Source organism: Chiloscyllium plagiosum, unplaced genomic scaffold (genome assembly GCF_037043375.1).
Source record: "Chiloscyllium plagiosum isolate Xiang-an unplaced genomic scaffold, Cpla_swu_hap1 HiC_scaffold_43, whole genome shotgun sequence".
NCBI lineage: Eukaryota > Metazoa > Chordata > Chondrichthyes > Orectolobiformes > Hemiscylliidae > Chiloscyllium > Chiloscyllium plagiosum.
The window spans coordinates 30,630,547-30,657,531 of NW_028270181.1; the positions used below are offsets into that span (position 1 = coordinate 30,630,547).

General features: G+C 43.1%; 1 protein-coding gene across 8 annotated transcripts in view; it reads right to left on the reverse strand.

The window, feature by feature from the left end:
- Positions 1–26,985, reverse strand: part of LOC122541752 (sorbin and SH3 domain-containing protein 1-like) — a 406,532-nt gene that overhangs the window by 230,525 nt on the left and 149,022 nt on the right. The gene's annotated exons all lie outside the window — the stretch shown is intronic.

The following is a 26,985-nucleotide window of genomic DNA, read 5'->3' on the forward strand; positions in this document are numbered from 1 at the left end:
ATTCTGGAAGACATGTAACCTGGCTGTAATTTCGAGAGACTAAATTCTATTTTTTTTTTAAAATGAATGGGACTTATATATATTGGAACAGCATACCATTAGAATCTTGTTTTATTTGGGAATAGTCAGAAGTTAGAAGGGATTTATCCCATTTGTTAATAGTGAACAAATTAACTAAACTATTAGAGTTAGATAAATAAATTGTCGCTTGTTGATTTTAAAGTGCATGTCAGGGATTTATTTTGTTTACACATTTTATTGGGCGAGATGCTCCTCTTTGGGTTTCATTCTCAGAGGGGTGTCAACCTTCACTTTATAACAGATTATTCAGGTGAAAGTGGATGGTTTTTAACTAACAGTGAAAATGTGGGCTTGATGTTTACCTCAGAGTCAGGACATCAAATTTGCAAAGCCATTCAGTTTGGCCTCACACATCAGCCAAGGAGAGGGATAGAGTCAGTAATTTGGCTGAAATCACAGACTGTAGTATTCCGGATGCCCGACAAACAAACCGCATGACAGATTAGAGATGGTGAGGGGTCAAGAGAGGGGCAGTGGGAGGTAGACCTGGAATGTCATCAGTAATGATGTGAAAGGCGATGATGTGTTTGAGAATGGTGTTGCTGAGGAGCAGCATGTAGAGGAGAAGCTGGAAACGGTTAGGATAACATGAACATCTGGTTTTAGAACAGGACAGGAACAAGAATAAACCAATTGTTCAAGTGTTTCCCACCATTTTACCAATTCATGCATGGATTAGAACTCAAATCTATTAGGTTGACTTTGATCTACATCCACTCTCAAACATAATGCTTAATCCTCACTCCTGAAAGTTGAACCATCATCTGCTGCATTTTTGAGGGCAAGAGATCTCATATCCTTTTGAAGAGAAAGTTCATCCCAATTTCCCTCTTGAAAAACCCAGCACTAATTTTAAGATGGCACCTCCTTGATACTAAACCAAAGATGGTTTCTCTGTACCTATAGATTTCTATAGTTAATTTTAAAAACCTGATTTTGAATGCCCCTAAACCATCTAAACTCCAGGGAATCCAAGTCCCTACTTTGTCTAGTCAAATTAACTCTTTAAAACATAGTTTCAAGATAGTGAGTGTCTGCTGCACTTGCTCCGATACCTTGCTGAGGTACGGTGTACCAAGTTACTGCTGACATCACAACTGAACTGTAGCCTCAGTTATAGAATAGGGAAATTAGTCAGTCAATCATGCGCACTAAGTGCCCTGAAACAGTCATCAGGTAACCACTAAATAATTCATCTGTTTTACCAATGTTGATGGAGTGATAATTATTAGCCATGACTTTTTGTTTTGAAGAAAGAAATCCTCCCAGCGATATTTAGGGATCAGGGGACACTATTTGAAAATTAGGAGACGCCCTTTTAGATCAGAGGTGAGGAGAATTCTCAGAGGGTTGAGAGACTTTGTCTCAGAAGACAGTGCAGGAGGGGTTATCAACTACTTTAGAAGGCAGAGGAAAACAGATGCTCTTTCCTGACGAAAATCTAAAGGTCAGAGAGTAAAAGAGGTGGCATTGGAAACCACAAGAGAGATCAGCCATGATGGATCATCTGAATGATGAAGAAAGCCTAAGTTGAGGTGTCCAGAAAAAGAGACAGACATACTCCAACTGAAGCCAACACATGCTTTATAGAAGTATAGCTAACTTCCTGATCATAGTGAGTGACAAACAAGCTCAAAAGGGCTGAATGGCCTAATTCCACTCCAAATTCATTAGTGGATTTTTATGTGGTTATTTGAAAGGACCTTGGTTTATTTAATGCCTCATCTGGAAGAGACCATCCTGACAATGCAGAATGCCCTTTGTACTGCACTAGATATACCAGCCTAGATTATGGCTTAATGAATGAATGAATCTAATACAGGTGCAGGTTTGTTAGGAAGTCTTCCTTTAGTCAATGACTACATCCCAACATCAAGCTGTTCCTGGAATAGTGATCTTGCACTCATAAATCCTTCTCTTCAAGAGGATATGAGATCTCTTGCCTTCAAAATGCAACATCGGAGTTTCAATAGCCCTCAAGCAAACAATCACTCAATAGGATATTAGGGAGCCTTAGGGTTGAAATGCAAGACATCAACAATATTTCTAGAGGTAATCTCTTAACCAGAACACCAACTAGCAAGAATTTTTGTGAATCCTGAATGCGTGCTTGGAATTGGACTGACAATATGTTTTACGGTTTTAAGTTCATTCTGAATGCGTGAGCATTGCTGACATTTATAACCCTTTACTTGTAAATCAAATGGCTCAAACAACCCCGGAAGGGAAATTACAATTTTTTGTTTTGTGTTCTGGATATCAAACATTGGTGGCTTGAAGTTGGGATAGTTTACTGCAATCAATCTATTCTAATTATTTTAAATCAACTTGTTCAGATATGTTGTGACATATCTCTGAGGCAGGTGGAATTTAAATCCATAGCTGGGTTCCAAGGGATAGGGAATAAAGCACCAAAGAATCCTAACAAAAGGAGGAAATTTAACTCATAACAAGGTGCAGTTCATTGCATGATAGCAATATTGACAATAATTAGCTAAAACTACAGGCAGCACGGTGGCTCAGTGGTTAGCAATGCTGTTTTACAGCACCAGGTTCGATTCCCGCCCTCAGGCAACTATCTGCGTGGAGTTTGCGCATTCTTTCTGTGTCTGCATGGATTTCCTCCGGGTGCTCCAGTTTCCTCCCACAGTCCAAAGATGTGCAGGTCAGGCGAATTGGCCGTGTTAAATTACCCATAGTGTTAGCGGCGTTCGTCAGAGGGAAATGGGTCTGGGTGGGTTACTCCTCGGAGGGTCGGTGTGGACATGTTGGGCCGAAGGGCCTGTTTCCACACTGTAGAAAACTAACCTAATCTACAAGCATCAGAGCCAGAAATGGTGCATGTGTATCCATTGGGATTTCATGCAAGACTGCCCAAAGCTCTGCGCAAAAGACTTTTACATCATTTTGGCTGGAGAAAATGCAACTATAACAAACTCTTCGAAAAAAGTGACTTTATATATCATGAATCAACTACAGTGATGTGGGACTGAAGTCATAGATCGTTCACAGCAGTTAGTTTTGGTCACCGTTTGAGGAAAGATACTATTAAATTGAAGGGGGGGGGGGGTTTCAGAAAAGATTTACCACAATGTTGCTGGGAATGGAGGATTTGAGATATAAAAATAACCTGGAAAGACTGGAACTTTTTTCACTGAAGCGTAAGAGTTTGAGGGGTGACCTTATTGAGGTTTATAAAATCATGAGGGGCGTAGATAAAGGTCTTTTCCAGAGAGTGGGAGAGTTCAAAACTAGGGGGCATATTTTTAAGATGAGAGAAGAAATATTTTAAAAAGGACAAGAGGTGTGACTTTTCTAAAAACAAAAGTGGTTCGTGTGTGGAATGAACTGCCAGACAAAGTGGTGAATGGAGGTACAGTTACAGTGTTTAAAAGACATTTGGATAAATTCACAAACAGGAAAGGTTTGGAAGGATATGGGCCAAGTGCGCGCAGGTGGGACGAGTTTAGTTTGGGAACATGGTCAGCGTGGACTAGTTGGACTGAAGGGTCTGTTTCCATGCTGTATGACTATGCTTCCCAGAACACTAGATTTCTTCCCGAAAGAACACTGAGGAGCCAGCGTTGGATTTTACAATCAGCCAAAGGCACTCAGTAACATTTGAAATGGAATTCAAAATCCACAAGCTGCTCTGGAATAGTTCTAATTCACATCCTCCAGTGTGCTGATCCAATACTATAAAATTAACACAACAGTACCTTATGTATGGTTAGTCTTCAAATCCCATAATAGGCATCTTTGCTTAAAAACAAACTCCTCACTACTGAAATCACGCTCCAGTAGGAACTCTATTCTTGAAGTATCCTGGATCTCATGCTCTGTAATTCTTGTCACAAAAATCACCCACAGAACTTTAAAAAAAAAGTCTCCTGTATTTCAAGTCACTGTACATTTACAAACAAGAAGCAAAACAACTTGCTGATGAAAGTGGCCTTTTACGAACAGCCTCGCAAAGAAAAGTTACTCCAAATAATCCTAAATAAAATCCTCAACAGCACAATGCTGCTGCTGATGAGCTGCCAACTCTTCAAGAGCTGAAGCTAATCCTTTGTCATTATTTTAAATTGATAGGAGAGCCACATATTCCTGTTAATGATGAGGACCCTTCATCAAAACATTCTTGCATTTTTCTCTTGCATATGCATGCATCCAAGAGCACAGATTTTCCTCTCCTCAACAGCAAAGTACAGCAAGATAGAATTTTTCTTTTAAATTCTTCCATGGGATGCTTGTGTCATTGCCCAGGCCAGCATTTATTGCCCATCCCTAGCTGGCCTTGAGAAGGTGGTGAGTCAACTTCTTGAGCTGCTGCAGCCCACCTGCTATAAGTGGACACACAATGACCGAAGGGAGGGAATTTCAGGATTTTGACCCAGGAAGAGTGATGGAACAATGATATATTTTTGAAGTCAGGACGTGAATGGCTTGGAGGGAAACTTGCAAGAGGTGGGTGTCCCCGTGTATCTGTTGCCCTTGTCCTTCGAAGTAGAAGTGGTTACAAGCAAGGAAGGACGTCATTTAAAAGGAAGCATTGGGCTGGAATCTTAGTTACATTGTTTGTATTACATACATCTTCACGAATGTAAAGATCAGCCAGTATGCTTAGGAGGAAGATATTGTGAACTGCAAACCTTCAGAGTTTGATTGATGTGTTATAACCCTCCCATTGTTTATAAGTACTTGGGACTATGATGTTGTTGCCATAACGGAGATGTGGGTTTCACAGGGACAGGAACAGTTGCTCGATGTTCCAGGGTTTAGAATGTTTAAAAATAACAGGGAGGGTGGAAAAAGAGGAGGGGGTGTAGCATTGCTAATCAGAGAATGCATCACAGCTACAGAAATGAAGGTTGTTGAGGAAGTTTGGCTACTGAGTCACTAAGGGGGGAAAGTTAGGAACAGCGAGGGAGCAGCCACCTCTTTGGGGGTTTTCGACAGAACTCTGAATAGCAGTAGGGAGATTGAAGAACTCATAGGCCGGCAGATATTGGAAAAATGCAGAGTCACCAGGATTGTTGTTATAGGTGACTTCAACATTCCCAATATTGACTGGAACCTCCTTGGTGCAGATGGTTTGGGATAGCATAGGGGACTTGTGCATGGAGTCTGAGCAGAGAGGGGAAACCCTACACGAGTGTTTTTGCTTCGGTTTTCACTAAGGAAAGGGACCTTGTTGTGAATGAGAACTTTGAGAAGCTGGGAAACAGGCTTGAACAGATCAAGATTGATGAAGCTGATGTGCTGGAAATTTTGGCAAACATTAAGATTGATAAGTTCCCCGGGCCAGACCACATTTATCCTAGGCTGCTCCGGGAAGTGAGAAAGGAGGTTGCTAAGCCGCTGGCGATGATCTTTGCTTCCTCACTCTCCACAGGAGTCATACCGGAGGATTGGACAGAGGCAAATGTTGTTCCTCTTTTCAAGAATGGCAATTACAGACCAGTCAATTTTTATGTCTGTGGTCAGCAAGGTTTTGGAAAGAATTTTGAGGATTAGAATTTAAGATTATTTGGAAAAGCACAGCGTGATTAAAGGCAGTCAGCATGGCTTTGTGAGGGGCGGGTCCTGCCTCACAAATCTTATTGAGTTCTTTGAGGTGACAAGACAGGTCAACGAAGATCAAGCAGTGGATGCAGTGTATATGGACTTCAGCAAGGCTTTTGATAAGGTTCCCCTTGGTAGGCTCATTCATAAAGTCAGGAAGTATGAGATACAGGGAGATTTGGCTGTCTGGATTCAGAATTGGTTGGCTGACAGAAGGCAGAGTGTGGTTGTAGATGGAAAGTATTCTGCCTGGAGGTCAATGGTGAGTGGTGTCTTGCAGGACTCTGTTCTTGGGCCTCTGCTGTTTGTAGTTTTTATAAGTGACTTGGATGAGGAGGTTGAGGGGTGGGTTAGTAAATTTGCCCATGACACAAAGGTTGGAGGTGCAGTTGATAATATTGAGGGCTATTGCAGGCTGCAAAGCGACATAGACAGGATGCAGAGCTGGGCTGAGAAACGGCAGATGGAATTCAACCTGGATAAATGCGAAATGATGCATTTGGAAGGTTGAACATGAATGCTGAACATAGAATTAAAGACAGGATTATAGGCAGTGTGGAGGAACAGTGGGATCTTGGTGTTCCAGTGCACAGATCCCTTGAATTTGCCACCCAGGTGGATAGGCAAAACCTCACAGTTAAAGTTGATCCCTCTGTTAAGAAAGCATATGGTGTTTTGGCTTTCATTAACAGGGGGATCAACTTTGATATCTGCGAGGCTTTGCTGTAGCTCTACAAGTCCCTGGTGAGACCACACTTGGAATACTGTGTCCAGTCCTGGTCGCCCTACTATAGGAAAGATAGAGGCTTTGGAGAGGGTGCAAAGGAGGTTCACCAGGATGCTGCCCGGACTGGAGGGCTTGCCTTATGAAGAGAGTTTGACTAGTTTCGGACTTTTCTCTCTGGAGAGGAGGAGGAAGAGAGGTGACCTGATTGAGGTATACAAAAGGTAGAGAGGCATGGATAGAGCCAATAGTCAGAGAATTCTCCCCAGGGCAGGATTGACTGGCACGAGGGGTCATAGTTCTCAGATATTAGGAGGAAGGTAGAGAGGAGACATCAGAGGTAGGTTTTTCCACGCAGAGAGTTGTGAATGCATGGAATGCGTTGCCAGCAGTGGTGGTGGAAGCAGAGTCATTAGGGACATTTAAGCGACTGCTGGACATGCACATGGACAGCAGTGATTTGAGGGGTGCGTAGGTTAGGCTAGGTTATTTTATATTAGGAATAATCCTTGGCACAGCATCGTGGGCCGAAGGCCCTGTCCTGTGCTGTACTTTTCTATGTTCTAAGTGATATGTAGACAGTATTTATCTCAACCACACATGCAGAAAGTTTCAGCTGGTAACTACAAAGAGAGATTCTGGTCAATGACATCAATCATAAATACAACACAAAATATCCAGAAAAAGCTAACAAATTAAAATTTGCAGCCTGATTTCTGCAGGCAGTTGAGTTTTACTTTGTCCTTTTATCTTTTTTAAAATCCCTTAATACATTCTTCCCCTCCCTATTTATCTTCTCTCAACTGGCTAATTTACCAAACTTCCTTAGGACTCTATTTTGTGATCCTTAAACCACATTGGATTGTGGGACACAGTTCATATATTTCCATTTCTCAACAAGGTGCTCCTTTGACCTTGCCATGTCACAATCAGTTTACCTTCCCAGTGAACTAAAACATTTGAGCTGGAGTGTGTGCTGGACAAACAGTACACCTCAAATCCAACTTCGCACTGCACCAGCTCAATCTTTCCATTTCCACGACTGGTTCCTGCGAGCAACATTACCGACTTAGCCCATTACAAATCAAACTGAAAACAGCCCAAACACACAATAGTCGGAATAAAGTTTCCGAGATAGTCAGGCTAGATTTGAAGCCAGGTCCAAGTTGACATGGAAAAGCCTTCTGTAAAGTTGTACTTTAACATTTAAATGGCTGGATATTTGATATAAAGGGGAGAGCATTAGATATCTGAGGCACTAGGAACTGTGCAAGCAGAACCTTAAAACAAGACTGGGATGGGTATTCTTGCAAGGAGGTTTGCTAGTGCTGTTGGGGTAGGTTGAAATCAGCTCTGTCAGGGTGATGGAAAGGTAACCCTTCCCAATAGAAGGGAAGCCATCTTTGGTTATTGATATTTATTCCTTTATTTGGGGGGTGGGGAGAAACAAAAAGTGTGATGAAGTTGCTCCTTAAACAAGGTTATGCAGTCCTTGACTTTTGAGGCAACACGGTGACCGAGTGGTTAGCACTGTTGCCTCACAGCGCCAGGGACCTGGGTTCCATTCCACCCCCCGGTGACTGTCTGTGTGGAGTTTGCACATTCTCCCAGTGCATGGGTTTCCTCTGGGTGCTCGTGTTTCCTCCCACAATCCAAATGCGCAGGCCAGGTGAATGGGCCATGCTAAGTTGCCCATAGGGTCAGGTGCATTAGTCAGGGGTAAATATAGGGTAGGGGAATGGGTCTGGGTGGGTTACTCTTCGGAGGGTCGGTGTGGATTTGTTGGGCCGAAGGGCTGGTTTCCATACTGTAGGGAACCTGATCTAACCCACATGAGGAGGTTGGTAACAGGCACTTGAAGAGATGATATGGAGACTTGAAGAAAACAGGGAGGAGAAAGAAAGCCAAACATCAAACATGCTTTGGAAACAGAATTACATCAAGACTCTGTACCCAAATTCGCCCTAAAGGAGACAATTTAAAGACACAGAGAGATACGTGGGTATGATCTAATTGCCATTACAGAAACATGGCTGCATGGTGACTTGGACTGGGAACTGAATATTCAAGAATATTCGATATTCAGGAAGGACAGACAAGAAGGAAAAGGAGGTGGTGTTGTGCTGGTAATAAAGGGAATATGATCAGTACATTACTAAGACAAAATCTCAGATCAGACGGTGGCACAGTGATTAGTACTGCTGCCTCACAGCACTGGAGACCCAGGTTCAATTCAATCCTACTGTCACGCTCTCCCAGTGTCTGCATGGGTTTCCTCCTTGTACTCTGTTTTTTCCCCAAAGTCTAAAGATGCCCAGGTTAAGTGGATTACCCATAATATCCAGGGATATGCAGGCTTGGTGGATTAGCTAAGGGAAATGTAGGGATAGGATACAGGGATAGGGTAGGGTACGCTCTTCAGTATGGACTCAATGGCCTGCTTCCACACTGCAGGGATTCTAATGATTAAAAGGAAGAACAAGGTTTGGGAGTAATTGACTGCAGATGCTGGAATCTGTACTGAAACCAAGTGCTGGCCATCACAGCAGCTCAGGCAGCATCCATGGAGAGTGTGCCTTACCAGCTCTAATGATGAGTCATCGCGACTCGAAACATTAGCTTGTTCCCTTTCCATGGTAGCTGCCTAACCCACGGTGATCTCCAGCATTTGTTGTTTTCAGAATAAGGTCTGGAATCAGTTTGGGTGGTGACAAGAGATTGGTGGAGTTATTAATAGGCCACTGAGGAGGGGCAGTAGTATGGGGCATGGTATTAACCAGATGAGAGAATCTTGTAGAATAGGCAACAAGCTTATAAATGGGAAACTTTAATCCACATGTAGACTGGTCAAACCAACTGTGGAGGACAAGACTTCTGCAGTGTTAAAGATGTTTTTCTAGAGCAGTACGTGGAAGAGAACAGGCGATTTTAGATCTAGAATTATGCAATGAAAAAGGGTTGGTTAATAATCTTCTTGTAAAAAAAACCATTAGGAATGTACGACCACAATACAGTAAAATTTTATACTGTTTGAAAAAAGAGAGACCGTTCAATCTGCAGTGGGGGCATTAAATGTGAAGAAAGGAATTTATGAAAAAAAAGGAGGCAAGAAGTGGCTGAGCTAAATGCATTTAAAAAGATATGTATGTACAGAGGCACCAAGCAGATATTCTTTGAAGAAGTATTGTTTGGCTCACAGCAATGACAACCCTCCAAGTGGAAAGAAAAGCTCAATATAGGTCAGTCAACCGTGGCTGACAAAGGAAGTTAGGATCACATAAGGTTGAAAGAGGGGGCTTATAAAGTAGCCAAATATAGCAGCAAATCTGAGGATTGGGAGGTTTTTAAGAATGCAGGAAATGAGCTCTGAAAAACTAATGAGGAATTAAAGTATACATTATGAATGCAATCTAGCAAAAAGACAAGCAAAACAGACTGAGACAGCTTCTATGTTAAAAAATGTGACTAACTGTGTATCCATTACAGGCAAAGTTTATAAACGGGGAATAGAGAAATAGTAGAGAAATTAAATGATTACTTTATATCTCTCTTCACTGAGGAGGTAATAAGAAAACATCCAGAACGAGAGAACCAAGTTGCTAGGGAGAATGAAGGACATTAGCATTAGTAAGATGGTTGTACTGGAGAAATTAATGGGGTGGAAAGTTAATAAGTCTCTGAAGACAAGATAGTCAATATTTCAGAGGGGTGAGGAAGGCGGCTGTAGAGAGAGTTAATGAATTGATTATCATCTCCCAAAATTCCAGATTCTGGAATGATTGCTGCAGATTGAAAGCATGTAAATGTCCCCTCACAATTAAATAGGGAGCGAAATAAGTCCACAGAGGGCAGCATCCCATCACCAAGTCATCCTTTATTTACACGTAGTGTGTCCTGGACACTGATCCAGCTCCTTCAGAGCCAGCTCTTACAGCGATCAGGATGTTGGACAGTCCTGTTCTTACCTGTTAGTCACGGCTCCCTGACGGAGGCTGTTAATCTGGTCCAAATCAGGGAACTCATTGTATGCGGTCCGCCTGGCTAACCTCATTACAATCATGACAGGGAGCAAGAGGGAACTACTGGCCTGTGAGCTTTACCTTAGCAGCAGGAAAAAATTGTTAGAATCTTTTATAAGGGACGGGATAAAGGAGACCTGGAAAAAGGGCGAGGTTATATCATTCACTGGAAAATTCTGGCTGAAGGTTGTCACAATGGGTCCCCAGATCAATGCTGGATTGACCATCCTGTCTTATTCCTTTTCTCTCGTCACTTGACATGATGGAATGACTCTCTAGGTTATTTCAGAGAGGTGAGAGTTAACCAGAGGAGTGTGGGGTTGAAGTCATATCTAGGCCAGATCACAAAAGGGTGGCAGATTCTCTCCCCAACCTCAAAATCAGGTAAGGTTTTACAATAATCTGGTAGGCTCTGATCATTCCTGAGACGAGCCTTTAATTCCAGAATTCTATTTAACTAAATTAAAGTTTCCATAATGTGTTTGAACTCATATCGCCAGCATATTAGATTGGGTTTTGGATTGCTATTTGAGTAGCCATACTATATAACCATTGCATCATCCCCTGTAAAAAAAAAAGGATAAAGAAAGAAATACTCAAGTTTTAAGCAACGCCCAGCTACAACGCTGTGCAAACCTATATCCGCTTGGATGCGCCTCATAACGTCCTGTCTGACCTAACCTCTTCACTGCTATGTTTGGTCATGGAACACGAGAGGTTCTCATAGAAACAAAATTCTAATGGGACTAGATGCAGGAAAGATGCTCCTGATGACCGAGGAGTTCAGGACCAGAGGGTCACAGACTAAGGACATGGGGTCAGTCATTTAAGATTGAAATGAGGAGAAAAAAGGTCTTGCCGAGAGAGCGGTGAATTTTCTATCAGAGAAAGCAGCTGAGGCCAAAACATTGAATATTTTCAAGAAAGAGTTAGATGTAGTTCTTGGGGATAAAAGGGACCAAGGGAGAAAGTGAGAACAGGTACCGAGTTGGATGATCAATAATCTCATTGAATGACAAAGCAGGTTCGAAGGGCCGAATGGCCTACTCTTGCTCATTATTATGCCACCTGCTAATAAGAAATTCTTCATTACCTGATTGAAAGACTCCTCCCTGCCAGTCAAACAGTCCAATATTTAAGAAATAAATTAAAACAACATTCTACTGACTTTTCACCCTGCGAGGTCCTTTCACAACAGTGTTGTTGAGATTACTTATTAAATTTGAAACTCCAGGGAAATGCTGACGCTTGATCACTTTAATTTCTGTCACCAGAAATCAACATCCCCTCCAGGGTGAAATTAATTTAATTGCTTTAATAATGACCAATGGGGATTAATTTGCTTTCAATCGTCCACTTTCATTGACAGTGGCCTTAATAAATTAGTACTTGAGCAAAACACCAGTACATTCTGTTAGCGCCCAGACTGATATTCAAAACAGAGTTCTGAGTTGCCATGGGATCAGCGTATCCAATTCTAGTGCCTCTAATTAACACATCATTTGAAAACATTGAAACCCAAATCAGCTACAATATTGAAATTAGTCAAATAAAACCAATAGTAGACTCTCTGCAGCATTCAAACATGTTCTTTACACACAATGCACATAGCTGGAGAAGTGCTAAACCAAATCACTGAACAGAATGTGGCAAATTGGCATCCTTAACCTAACTACCAAGTGCTGCATCGTGAACCAGCATCACCAAAAGACCGTTAGTATAAAGAAATACCAACATGATTTCTATTTTCTGTGGTCTTTAGTTAACTCCAAATCAGAACTAACACATGCTTTGAATTCACAGGCAAACGTCACTACAGATTTTTTAAAAAGTGAATTTTTGTTTATATCAATAAAATGTCTTATATAACCTCTAGCATACCCTTCAGAACATATCACATTGCATAGCTGAACAGCTCCACAACTCCATTTTTTTAAAATGCAGACGGGTCAAGCATCCAGCTGATACGATCTTTCACCGTCATGGGTGTGATCATCATCATCATCATCATCATCATCAGCCAAGCCCACTCCTGCAAACTCTCTCCCCTTTTTGTCATGACAGCCCAACGATGTGGTTTTCCCCAAGTTCCTTTTCAACTCTCAGACTCCCAAACACCCCAGTTCACTATTTGGTCACTTCTGGGAAAACACATGGATCTTTAAACTTCTCCGGGGTATTCACACAGCCATCTAGGGCTTTTAGACATGGTTAGCCAATTCGCCCAGTGCCTCGGTGAGCATTGTGCTGTTGTGCCTTGGCCAACAGATATCCTGCCAAAAGGACGAAAAAAAAAGATCACTCAAATCTGTTTATGGGATCTTACTTTGTGCAAGTTGGCTGGTACATTTCCGACATTGTAGGAGGAACTACAGTTCAAAATGAGTTCACTGGCTCTGAATTGGTTTGCAAGTTCCTGAATTCAAGAAAATTACGAGATAAATACAACGGACATAAATTCGTTCCTCAAGGAGATCTGGGAAGTTGGATTGTCGGATCTCATACAGGGTGATATTGCACTCCTTTACCCTCCAAGCACCTACACACTTGCTGGTGTCCTGTCAGTTCCTGTAGCCGATTTCAGCTTTGCTCAGGCGCCGCACAGTTAGGGGGAGTGAGAGACACGAAGTGACCACGGCTACGGGAGCTACTCATTGGTTTCATTCCCTGCCAATGGACCAGCTTCTTTGGTCGGACCACCTGCAAGCGCACTTCAAACTAACCCAATCAAAAAGATGGAGGCTGACCCTCCATGATGCTTCAGGACAGACCATCACTGAATCCCCACAATGGGCAGCTGAGGAGTCATCATGCACGTCAGGTTACATCGATCAGGAGACAAGGGGAACAGGATTCTGGTTTGTTCAGCCCAATTTCCTGATATACCTCTGCTAGAATGTCCACTACAGAGCAGGACCGCACAAAAATGTTGCCCAATAAACTGCTGCAGATGATCCTACACGAGGACCAGAATGAAAATGCAATGCAAAAGGGGTTAAAAAACAAAAGGCCGTTGGGTCACCAGGTGATTGAGGGGCATGAGCCCCTGCTGAGTACTATAGGCTGCGCCTCAGACCTGGAGGGTTAACCAATTGCTTATTAACCTAAGCGTTAGTAGTAGTATCATACCTATTCCATCACAGAGCAGGCTGCCTAGATTTTAACTATAGCTTAATTTCCCCTCCCATTCCCAACCCGTGCCAATGACTATCTCCGCCTGACTCCTGGTCACTGCCGTGTGAAATGCTTTCTGCCACTCAAAGGTCAGCTCAGAGGCACTATTATTGTCAAAAAGAGGATGGTTCCAGAATAAAGAGTTAGAATAAAGCCCTCCTACAAAGTGAGCAGCTAAAGAATCATGGCATCTAGTTGTATAAGACTCTGGTGCGGCCGCATCTGGAGTATTGTGTGCAGTCTTCGTCGCCATACTATAGGAAGGATGTGGAGGCACTGGAACGGGTGCAGAGGAGGTTTACCAGGATGTTGCCTGGTATGGTAGGAAGATCGTATGAGGAAAGGCTGAGGCACTTGGGGATGTTTTCATTGGAGAAAAGAAGGTTTAGGGGTGACTTGATAGAGGTGTACAAGATGATTAGGGGTTTAGATAGGGTTGACCATGAGAACCTTTTTCCACGTATGGAGTCAGCTATTACAAGGGGGCATAGCTTTAAATTAAGGGGTGGTAGGTATAGGACAGATGTTAGGGGTAGATTCTTTACTCAGCGAGTCATGAGTTCATGGAATACCCTGCTAGTAGCAGTGGTGGACTCTCCCTCTTTATGGGCATTTAAACGGGCATGGATAGGCACATGGAGGATAGTGGGCTAGTGTAGGTTAGGTGGGCTTGGATCGGCGCAACATAGAGGGCCAAAGGGCCTGTACTGCGCTGTATTTTTCTATGTTCTATCTCACAAACTCTGCCAGAACTGCAACCCAAACTAAAAGCAAAACTAAGGAATCCAGCAGCATATCAGTCATTATCTCTGAGGTTGTTGGCATTTCCTCAGAACCTATAGCATAGAGAAGACAGAAGATAGGATGGTATTGCACAGAGACCCTTGATAGGATCCCAGCTGTTAGTACTAGCGGACATGCCATCATTTTGTAATCCAAACTCCAGAATAGTTATATCGACCTTTCATCATACCCAGAGACCTGTGAACAGCTTTCTACCCAATAGTAGTCTAGAACTTGAAGTCAAAATAATCACAAGGTTAACAGGATGCACCATTATTGGCACACACATCTACTACAACTTCAGGTGAAGGACAAATGTTTTAATTAAATGTGCAAATCCAGAAGCTGCTATTCAAGATGCCTTGCCCTGCAGCTAGCTTCATGAAAGTCTGATTTTGATAAGTCTTTGTTCAAATGTATCAAGTAGCGTAAAGTCACCGCAATCACCCCACAGAAATGAAACTCAAAATAGAAAGATGCATCTTGTCCATTTCAGTTTAATTATCTGATCGCAATGTGTTAAAAGTTTTAATTACTGCCAAACAGGCTCTCGTACTGAACATTAAAAATAACAAAGTCCCTTTTCATCAAGGTTTAATTGCAGGAGTTTTAACCAATGTAGAGTTTCTTTTAAAAGAAATTGCTCATTCTAAATTTTTCTTTCAGATCTAAATTGGCATTGTACTCAGGAATGTGAAAGTACAAATCTTTCTTGGCCCTAGCACTGCCAATGTCACAGTCCTTCAATCTGATTGGCAAAGGGGATAAGCAGTTACTTGCTCAAATTACTGAACATCTGAAATTCCATTTCCCTCACCCTGACATTATCAGCCTGCACTGTTAGTTAAAATTGTCCTTGCACTTTTCTACAAAAGATAATCACAGTTAAGTTACTAACAGTTAACCAGTCCCTCGCTACAGCAAACTCTGGCCCACTGTCTTTACACTTCATAGGTACTGACAACTCCAAGGTGCACTTTGTCCCTTTCTCTGATTCGGGAGAAACTGATATCAATCAATGGGATGCACTGTGGCAATGGGAGCTGGGCTACCAACTGCATTGGAGGATGTGTATTTTGACTGCACGTGCATTCAACCTTCCTCTATCCACCATCAACATACATTGGCATCTAAGAGTACCAACACTTCACATTTCAGATATTCTCACCCAAAGTTCAAATATCCCCTGGGTCCTTCCCTCTCCCTATCTCCTAATTCAGGTCAGGTAATGGCCAAATGGTATTATCACTAAATTATTAATCCAGAGATCCAAGAATCGGTCCCTAGGTTTGAATTCCACCATGCAGATAAGAATCTGGAATTAAAAGTCTAATGATGAATATGAAACCATTGGTGACTGTTGGAAAAACCCATCTAGTTCGCGAATGGTCTTTAGGGACAGAAACTGCTGTCCTCACCTGGCCTACCTCTGACTCTAAACTCAGAGTGACGACCCTCGGGCAATTAGGGATTGGCAATAAATGCTGGCCTAGCGAGAGAGGCCTACGTCCTGCCAATGAACTCCTTCGTCCTGTCCTCAAATTTCTTTGCTCTGCAGCTCCCTCTGTCCTCAATTTTTAAATTCTGATCAGATTTGTCCCAACACCTCCAACTGACTCAATTGTCATCACCCCCATTATGTACTGAGGAAGCATCTTTGGACGTTTTCATGACACTAAAAGCACCAGATAAATGCAAGTTGTTGCTGTTTCCAGTGATGTGGGTAGTCCTTCGGTACAATACATATGGCATTTTTGAGCATTTCCCTGTGCATTTTCTACTCACTACCTGCCTGTGACTGCTCTGCTTCACAGACAGAACAAACTAAAAGACAATCTCCCAGCAGCCACTGTGATAATACAAGTCCTCTATTAGACAGCGTGTGTAAAGTGAAGAAAGTACCAACATGGTCCAAGTAAATACCAGATCACCATTTTGACATTGATACCTTCAAGAGCATAGCTTAACCTTCAAGACTTCTGAAGGGGTGCCTTATAGAGGTCTATAAAACTATGAGAGGTATGCAGAGGACAAATAGACAAAGTCTCTTCCCTGAGGTGGGGGAGTCCAGAACTAGAGGGCATAGGTTTAGGGTGAGAGGGTACAGATATAAAAGAGACCCAAGGGGCAACCTTTTCACACAGAGGGTGGTGCATGTATGGAATGAGCTGCCAGAGGAAGTGGTGGAGGCTGGTACGATTGTAACATTTAAAAGGCATTTGGATGGGTATATGAATAGGAAGGGTTTGGAGGGATATGGGCCGGGTGCTGATAGGTGGAACGAGATTGGGTTGGGATATCTGGTCGGCACGGATGAGTTGGACCGAAGGGTCTGTTTCTGTGCTGCACATCTCTAGGACTTCCACTAGTTTTGGGATGTTTAGTTTGGTATTGTCTGTTGTTTCTGGCTGTCTCCCTCACACACTTGGGCGGCAATCATGAAAAACGACAGTTGTTAAGTGGTTATCACAGAGATCCATTTCTGAGGAAAGTATCAATTTCATTATCTTATTTCACCAGCTTTATAACTAACAGGTCTTTCCCATTCTGTGGGGATAGGCTGATCTTAAGTTAGGCAACATTTGGAGAGTTACTGCTACTGGACTCAGCATTCAGCTGGACCTAGTTGGGGGAGGGGATTGAGTCAAAGATTTTGTTCCCAATTGCTGGCCTTTCTAGGAAGTAGAGGACAAAATTTCTCCTGCTAACACCCACACAGTCATGTGGCTGCCATGCAGACAGTTACTGACAAGCATCAGCCATGGCACAGCGAACACCACAGTTACTTTGGAGTCCAAAGATTGTGGGTTCAGACACCACCTACAGGAAAGCCTCTGGGGTAAAACGAGAATATGAATATTTCATCTTGTGGTAAAACGGATCTGTCAGATTGTTCCTTGCTTTGTGGGCAGCATGGTGGCTCAGTGGTTAGCGCTGCCGCCTCACAGCACCAGGGTCCCAGGTGCGATTCCAGCCTCAGGCGACTGTCTGTGTGGAGTTTGCACATTCTCCCAGTGTCTGCATGGATTTTCTCCAGGGGCTCTGGTTTCCTCCCACAGTCCAAAGATGTGCAGGTTAGGTGAATTGGCCATGCTAAATTGCCCATAGTGTTAGGTGCATCGGTCAGAGGGAAATGGGTCTGGGTGGGTTACTCTTCAGAGGGTCGGTGTGGACTGGTTGGGCCGAAGGGCCCTGTTTCCACACTGTAGGGAATCTAATCTAAAAATCCGTTCTGACAATTCAGCACAAAACCAAGACAGCCCATCACACCTGGCAGCTTTTAGCTGAGAGCTTTTAGCACTCAGTTAGATACAAAACAAAAGATCCTGAGATACTCTACTGAAGAGAAGGTATGTTTCTCCTGGAGTCCTGATCAGAATTTATCCCTCAACCAAGACATCAAATCGATAACTCATTAACTCACTGCTGTCAGTGGGAGCTTGCTATACTCAGACCTTCTGCTGCATTTGCCCACAGTGCATCAATGATTATATTGTAGCCCTTCTGAAAAGTGCTTTGGGATGTTCAGACTGCACAAAAAGACGCATATATAAATGCAAAGTCTTCTGAAAAACCACAAAGGATCCATCAGAACTAGTCAACCAAATACTGCACCATTCCAAAGTTCAGATTCACAATGAAAAGGCTGAACTAATCCAAGAGCTGATCTACATGTTTATCATTAAACAAAAACAAATTGCTGAAGAAACTCAGCAGGTCTGGCAGGATCTGCGGAGAGAAATCTGAGTTAACATTCTTGTTCTGAAGGGGAGTGTGTTAACGGATTTCTCTGCTGCCAGGCCTGCTGAGTTTTGCCAACAATTTCTGTTTTTGTTTGATTTCCAGCAGCCCACAGCATTTCGTTTTTTTTTAAAAAACATACTTATAAAGCTCCCTGCAAGAAGCTTGACTTGGCAAGGTTTTCTTCTTCCTAGTGCTGGGATTTTCACACTGTTAGACAGGAAACAAGCTGACCTGTGCTGCTGCCAGGAGCTCCTCACTGCCTGGAAGATATTGCTAACACTTTCATACCAAGTCACAGCCTATGGCGTGAACAGGGAACTATTTGCTCATGAACTGATTTTCTCTGGATTACAATCCCTAGAAATCAATTCCAAAATAAATCAGTCTGAAAACCTATAACATCCTGGTGGAAGATATCCACAAGCTAATGGTAATTAGAATTGGGCACTGTTCACTATGGACAAACTTGACCCAATTTCTACCTCTCCCGTCCAGTTGCACTGCTTCTCATGGAGACCTGGTTGTCCCAATAATTGATTACTTTGATACTTTATCCACATGAACGTCCAAGTCATGATTGTGGACATTTTTAATTATCAGGAGGCTGTCACTTACACAATTAATCCAGCTTTAATTCAATCATGATCTAGAACTCAGCTCCATTGATATACTTCAAGATGTGGAGGAGCCAGTGTTAGACTGGGTGGACAAAGTTAAAAATCACACAACACCAGGTTATAATCCAACAGGTTTATTTGGAAGCACTGCTACCTGAAGGAGCAACACTCCAAAAGCTAGTGCTTCCAAATAAACCTGCTGGACTATAACCTGGTGTTGTGTGATTTTTAACTATGTACTTGAAATTAGAGGTCTACGGCATAGCCCATTGAGTCTGCTATGAACAAAAACACCCACCTACTTTAAGCCCAATTTCCAGCACTTGGCCCATGCATTGGTATCAAAGGTATTCATCTCAGTCTGACTTAAATGTTGAGGGTTTCTGCCTAGAACACTCTTACAGCTCCAGATTCCTACCATTCCTGTGGGTGAAAAACATTTTACTCGCAACTGCTCTAAACCTCACACCCTCTTACCTTAAACTTAACGTCCCCGGTCACTTTCTTCCACCAAGGAGAAACGTTCTTCCTGTTTACCCAGTGTCCCTCAATTTTATACATCTATCTATACAGTATCATGCATTATTTGCAAAAGGGGCTTCCCACACTTACCCCACCCCATTACTGTACATGCATGCAACATTTTCTAACAGTGCAGCTCTAATAACTAGGTTACCCCACCCCCACCCCAGTTCAACAGAAACAGTTTGTCAGTCAACCCTATCTGCTCCTCTTAATACTGTGAACATTTTGATCAACTTGCCACTTGACCTTTGAATTTCTAAAGAACATGAATTTCTAAAGAGTTTGCAGAATAGTATCTGGAATGCAACTTGGAATCCTTGTAATCCCACATTACACTCCCCACAAAGCCAATATGTATTTCCTCAAAAGTGTGGTGTTTGAAACTATTCACAATACTGTCCATGGCCTTTGTGCAGCTGTATTTGAGCTTTAGTTATTAAATTAGATGCCCTACAGTGTGGAAACAGGCCCTTCGGCCCAACAAGTTCACACCGACCCTCCGAAGAGTACCCCACCCAGACCCATTTCCCTCTGACTAATGCACCTAACACTACGGGTAATTTAGCATAGCCGATTCATCTGACCTGCACATCTTTGGATTGTGGGAGGAACCCCACGCAGACATGGGGAGAACGTGCAAACTCCACACAGACAGTTGCCCGAGGCAGGAATCGATCCCAGGTCCCTGGCGCTGAGAGGCAGCAGTGCTAACCACTGAGCCACCGTGCCACCCTATAGTTATAGCTGCAGTTCAAATATTGCTCATACCTTTTGCATTCGCTCGACAGTGAATGGTGAAAAAAACGGAGGGTTTGAAGGACAGAAACACAGTAGAGTCGGGGGGGGGGGGGAAACTCACGCGGAGGCATTAGTTTTAGATTGCTCGAGAAATCCGGCCAGCACCAAGATAATGGGCTGAAATACCTCCTTCTGTACTTGAAGCCACTTAACCATTTCGGCATAAAAGCAAACATTTGCAGTTATTGGAAATCAGAAGTTTTTTTAAAAAAAAAGAGAAAGTGCGAGAGAAACTCCGCATTTGTGGCGAGAGAAACAGGGTTAATGCTTAGAGTCCAGTATGACTTTTTCACAACACTTTGCTGAATCCTACCAATGCAATGTTCACAAAGAGCGGAAATGGAGTTTAGCTCCTCAAATGGCACAGTTTTCATTTCACTCCTGGGTCTCATTGAGATGACAGTTACATGTGCAAATATGAAGGAGTGTACAGTGTAGGACATTACATCATGGCTCGGAGTCAGTGGCTTGGAAGTTAACCAGTATTTTTAAATTTGTTGGCTTGTTATTAGACTAATGTTTGAAACACATGCTGAAATTAAGGTGGAAGGGATTTGCTCCTGGGTTATTGTTAAATGTAGGAGCGCTGGAAGATAAATTTACAAGATAGACCCTGCAACATTCCTCACAGAAATACTCCTGGCAGTCAGTTCAACTTCATGATTAGCCAGGCCTTAGGGAATGACATCCACTTTCCAACATTAACAAGAACGTTGACTACTTTGGGTATGCTTTGACTATTTTCCCTCTATCCAGAAAAGCAAAAGAACCTGCATATTTTCAGGTAATTCTATCACCAGTCTGAAGCCTGTTGAGCAGTTAGCATGGGTTAGAAAGGTCAGGGATTCCACATTCTAGCCTCTCTTCTGCACACTTGTGACCAAGGTCAAGAGTCATTAATGACCTTTGGTGAAATTAACTCTTTCAGGGATGGATTGCAATAAGTAAGCAGAGATTATGGCACTCAATTTAAGTCATGGAGCCAACTCCTTGCTTACAATACATATTAATGATTTGGATAGAAAAAAGTGAATCAAAAGTTTGAAAGGAGGTGAAAATAGATGGGAAGGCAGTTGGTGAGATGACACAAAGAATCCACAGAGGTTAAGCTCGTGGGCAAAAACGTGGCAGATGGAAAAAGATGTGGTAAAATGTGAGGTTTTGCACTTTGATAGAAATAGAGAAGGTGAATACAGAAATCTATGGGATAAAAGGATTTGGAAGCCCATATCTATAAATCACAAAAAAGCTAGCATGCAGGTTCTGTGGATAATAGGCAAGGTAGCGGGAATGTTGGCCTTTAGTTCAAAGGTCATAAGTCAGAGATATACAGCACAGAGACAGACCTTTCACTCTAACTTGTCCATGCCAACCTGATATCCGAAATTAATCTCGCCCCATTTGCTCACACTTCGCCCAGGTCCCTCTAAACCCTTCCTATTCATATACCCATCTAGACACCTTTTAAAACGTTGTAATTATACCAGCCTCCTCCACTTCCTCTGGCAGCTCATTCCACACACGCACCACCCTCTGCAAGAAAAAGTTGCCCCTCAGGTCCCTTTTATATCTTTCCCCTTAAACCCATGTTCTGGACTCCCCTACCTTGGGGAAAAGACCTTGGCTGTTCACCATATCCATGACCCTCATAATTTGATAAACTTCTATAAAAGGTCATCCCTCAGCCTCCAATGCTCCAGGGAAAACAGTGCCAGCCCATTCAGCATCTCCCTATAACCCGAGCCCTCCAACCACAGCAATAGCTTTGTAAATCTGGGGAATAAAGATAAACAAGTCTTTCTAAAACTGCAAAACTCTAGGCAGACCACACCGAGAATGAGAAGAGTTTTGGCCCTCCTTGTACTGGGAGGGTAGGTGGGGGGAGTGGTCTCACATTTTGTCAGATCCAAAGCGAGCATATACAAGACCATTACAAAACACTGCTGTCCAAACGTGGAAAATGAGCTCAAAACATCTACGGAGCATACTGTACTCACCGGCCGGATTCATCCGCATTCAACTGCTCTTTGAATTCCCTGCATCGAAGAATGCCAAGAGCAGACTTGCACTGTCCTGTTGTCGATTAACATAATTCCACGGTGGCAGCTCGGTCCTGCTCGAAACTAGCCAGTGACTCGGGGGATCGAAGTAAATCGTTGCTGGGAACTCAAATCCCAAGTAGCTCATGATAACTGCACACAGTAATAACTGGGAAGGGGCACAGGGAATAGTGGGGGAATGCGTCGAGTGAATGCTAGCAGTCTGGTCTAGAGGGTTCGGATGCAGTAATGGAGGAAGTTTAAGCTAATATAAGTTCTGAGAATGTACTCACTGAATTCATCCTGAAACGAACCATTAGCCTCACTCATAATTCACCAACACCCTATCAGTAACTAACCATGATTTCTATTTGGTTCCACAGATCGGTGCAACATCGAGGGCCGAAAGGCCTGTACTGTGCTGTAATGTTCTATTTTCTATGAAGTCGCTCTCTCAGCTCAAGGCTAAAGTTTGCAGCAATCAATTCTCATTATTATTCAGTCTTGGGATAAATGCCTTGGTCAAGGACAAAAAGTTGCTGCCATCATTAATTGTGCTTGGGGATGGTAGGCAACTAAAATTTTTGAATTTTGGAAATCCCTTTGTTGTAGGTGCACCCCCAGCGCTGTTGGCGAGAGGCTCCATCTATATGATATTTTTAACATTGTAAATTAACAACTTTACAGAGTAGAATCTTCCATTGAGGCTAAAAAAGGATAGTATCACTGGTGACCCATGGCTTAGTTCACCAGTGTACATGCCAGGATACCGCAGCGCTCCCTCCCTCTCCATTTTCAGGGAAACATGCTCATTTTGGTTTTGACAAACCAACGGCGACGATGGAGGCATAACTTCCTGAGAAAAGGTAACGTCATTGAGGTTTATCTCTTGGTGAGGAACCTCATCCACATGAAGTGGGGAGCAAAGGATTATGACGGAAAAAAATTATAGCCACATGTCCAACCCAGGAGAAAGTGAGGACTGCAGATCAGAGTCGAGTGTGTTGCTTGGAAAGCTGTCCCAGCAACACACACTCGACATATCCAACCCATCTGAGTTTACCAGGCTGGTAGTGAAGCACCAGAGTTCACCATTAACCCATCCATAAAGAACAGTCTTATCGCGCACACATGGTGAGGGAGAGAGAAAAAGAGATCTCAAAACTTTACACTCTTCCTAACAGCACTGTGTATGTAAAAGCAAAGTCGCCACAATCTTACGAAACCACAGACCTCTCATTAGACACAGACTACTGTTAGTGGTTTAACCTGAGTATCACCATGCTTCAAGCAAGGGGAAGAGGTTGGGGAGGGGGGGTCCTTCACGGTAACCTCAGCATTGCAAGAATCGACCCCGGGTTGTTGGTGTCACTTGGCATCACAAACCAGCCATCCAGCCAACTGAACTATCTGAGCCTCCAACTGTAGGTGTATTGACCGCCTTCGTGGAGACCAGTAGTTCAAGGCAGTGGCTCCCCACAACCTTCTCCAGAGACATTAGGGACAGACAATAAATGCTGGTACAGTATCCCACAAATACATTGAAAGTACAAAAACAGCACAAACAAACAAGTGATGGAACTACTAGGAAGGTGCGCACGCTGGGTCTGTCATCTTTGGAGGAGAGAAAATTATGAGAAGTCCTGATCAAGACCTTTAAACGTCTGAAAGTATTTGGCAAAACGGACATGGAAAAAACCTTTCTCCGTGTGTTGGCAAGCGGATATAAATACAATAAATCACCCAAAAAAAATCATAGAGTAGCTTTTGTAGTTTCTATGATATACAACTGATACAGTAAAAAAAATGAGACAGTGTTCCTCCAGGACAGAGGGTGCTACACGGACAGCACAAACTACACAAGAAAGAATTTAAACAGGTAATTCTTTAAAGAGAGCAGTGGCAATGTAAATCTGTTGTCAGACCACACTGATGTATTCAAGGGGAAGTTTGATATAGAGGAGTAAGGGAGGAGGATGGGGAGAGGTAACAAGAGTAGGAAGCAGCTAGTATGGAGCATAAACATTGATCACTGGGTGGACAAGTTCTGTCATCGCAATGTAGCCTGCAACACAGTGACTGAAGAAACAAGCAGCAGCGATGTCACATCGTCCTGATGAATGATTAACTTCATGGTTTTGCCATAGATAAGAATTCCATTAAAATAAATTGAAAAATCCATAAGATCAGGGGTGGTGGGGGAGGACTCTCAGCATAGGTCACCCAAAAAATAAAGATTCATAGAATCTTAACTTCACCAGAGGCCAATCAGTCCATCAAGTCTGTGCTAGCTCACGGTGGACAAGTGCAACCATTCCCTTGCTGTCACCAGAGTCCCCAGTCTGCACTGGAATCAGTTCCTGGTTGTTACGTTTCACTGCTTGAATTAGCAATTTTACTTTCCACTGCCCCATCCCTTGCCCAAAACTTTTCACCTGCATGTCTTTTCCATTTGTGTAATGCCTTTACTGATCTTGGAACATTCCAAAGCCATTGGCTATCAGCCAATGAGGGACGCTTGAAGTGTAGTCACCATTGTCAATGTAGGAAATGCAGCAGCCAGTTTACACAGAGCAAGCTCCCAGAACACAGCAATGAGAGAGAGCACACAGATAATCCATCTCAATAAGCAAAGAGACAGTAGTAAATCAGGTGACAATTCCAGTTTTGTTCCCTGACCTAGTAGGAAGGAAAGGCTTTGAGGGAAGTGAGCAATTCCATAGTAAAGGGCCTGGGAAAGAAGGGAGCTAGGAACTATGCTTGAAACACCTTGTCGTCTGCAAGGATTCTGAGGGATAGGATTTATGACCATCTGGAAGAGCATGGCTTGATTAAATGCAGTCAACACGGCTTTAAGATTTGCCTCACAAACCTTAGAGTTTTTTGAGAATGTGACTAGAAAAGTTGATGAGGGTCGAGCTGTGGATGCAGTGTATATGGACTTCGGCAAGGCATTTGATAAGGTTCCCCATGGTAGGCTCATTCAGAAGGTCAGGAGAAATGGGATACAGGGGAACTTAGCTGTTTGGATACAGAATTGGCTGGCCAACAGAAGACAGCGAGTGTTAGTAGAAGGAAAATATTCTGCCTGGAAGTCTGGGTGAGTGGTGTTCCACAGGGCTCTGTCCTTGGGCCTCTACTGTTTGTAATTTTTATTAATGACTTGGATGAGGGGATTGAAGGATGGGTCAGCAAGTTTGCAGATGACACAAAGGTTGGCGGTGTCGTTGACAGTATAGAGGGCTGTTGTAGGCTGCAGCGGGACATTGACAGGATGCAGAGATGGGCTGAGAGGTGGCAGATGTAGTTCAACCTGGATAAATGCGAGGTGATGCATTTTGGAAGGTCGAATTTGAAAGCTGAGTACAGGATTAAAGACAGGATTCTTGGCAGTGTGGAGGAACAGAGGGATCTTGGTGTGCAGGTACATAGATCCCTTAAAATGGCCACCCAAGTGGACAGGGTTAAGAAAGCATATGGTGTTTTGGCTTTCATTAACAGGGGGATTGAGTTTAAGAGTCGTGAGATCTTGTTGCAGTTCTATAAAACTTTGGTTAGACTGCACTTGGAATACTGTGTCCAGTTCTGGTCGCCCTATTATAGGAAAGATGTGGATGCTTTGGAGGGGGTTCAGAGGAGGTTTACCAGGATCCTGCCTGGACTGGAGGGCTTATCTTATGAAGAGAGGTTGACTGAGCTTGGACCTTTTTCATTTGGAGAAAAGGAGGAGGAGAGGGGACCTAATTGAGGTATACAAGATAATGAGAGGCATAGATAGAGTCGATAGCCAGAGACTATTTCCCAAGGCAGAAATGACTAACACGAGGGGTCATAGTTTTAAGCTAGTTGGAGGAAAGTATAGAGGGGATATCAGAGGTGGGTTCTTTACACAGAGAGTTGAGAGAGCATGGAATGCGTAGCCAGCAGCAGTTGTGGAAGCAAGGTCATTGGGGACATTTAAGAGACTGCTGGACATGCATATGGTCAAAGAAATTTGAGGGTGCATACATGAGGATCAGTGGTTGGCACAACATCGTGGGCTGAAGGGCCTGTTCTGTGCTGGACTGTTCTATGTTCTATGAAAACACTGAGGCAGGAGGAATGTCTGAGGAGGTTTAAGACAAGCATAAGCTGAAATGCAGGGAAGCAAGTGTTTGAACACAATACAAATCGCAAGGATCCCAAAACCAGAATAAGTTTCATCGGGGTCCCATACTGTTCACTGCCCGTGCTTTTCCCAGCTGTACATTAACCGGTTTCACTTTAATACAGAACATACTTAGCCAGAAACCAGACTGTTTCCAGGGAGTGACAAATGATTAACTACAGATTTCAAAATGCTTTTACCTTTCATTCCGCGCTCCCTCTCTCTGGGACTATATTAAAAAGCGGGAAGTGGGTAAGTTTGCAGAGTTTTGTCAAGCTTTAGACAAGCGTCTTATTACACAGAACTCAACATGACACTGGAAAAACAAAACCAGCCGCAGAATACCCTTTAGTGAACAAGCCTTGTGTTTATTCCAATCTGGCCACTTTCCAGCATCCATCTGGTGCAACTGCTATTTATGGAATCTTTCTATTCGCCTTATTAAAACGTTGAAAGGAAATCACAACTTTTTGAAGGAAAGCAAAATTTAAGGGCAATTACTATTTAAGGGGGGGGGGGGGGGGACTGCAAATTCTCTTTTTTTGAACGGACAAACTCAAACTACATTTAGGTCTAGACCATTATTTTCCACAAGTTAAAAAAAAATCAGCAGTCACGGCCAGTAAATTTAAAGCTCCGTTCAAATCCTGCGTTTTAAGCGGGAGTTCAATGGGCTCAGACGCTGAGCCCGGCACTAAGACCAAAAGGAATTCCCCCTTTAAAAGGGACCCCTCACATCCCAGTAAAGCCTCCAGAAAACGTACGCAAG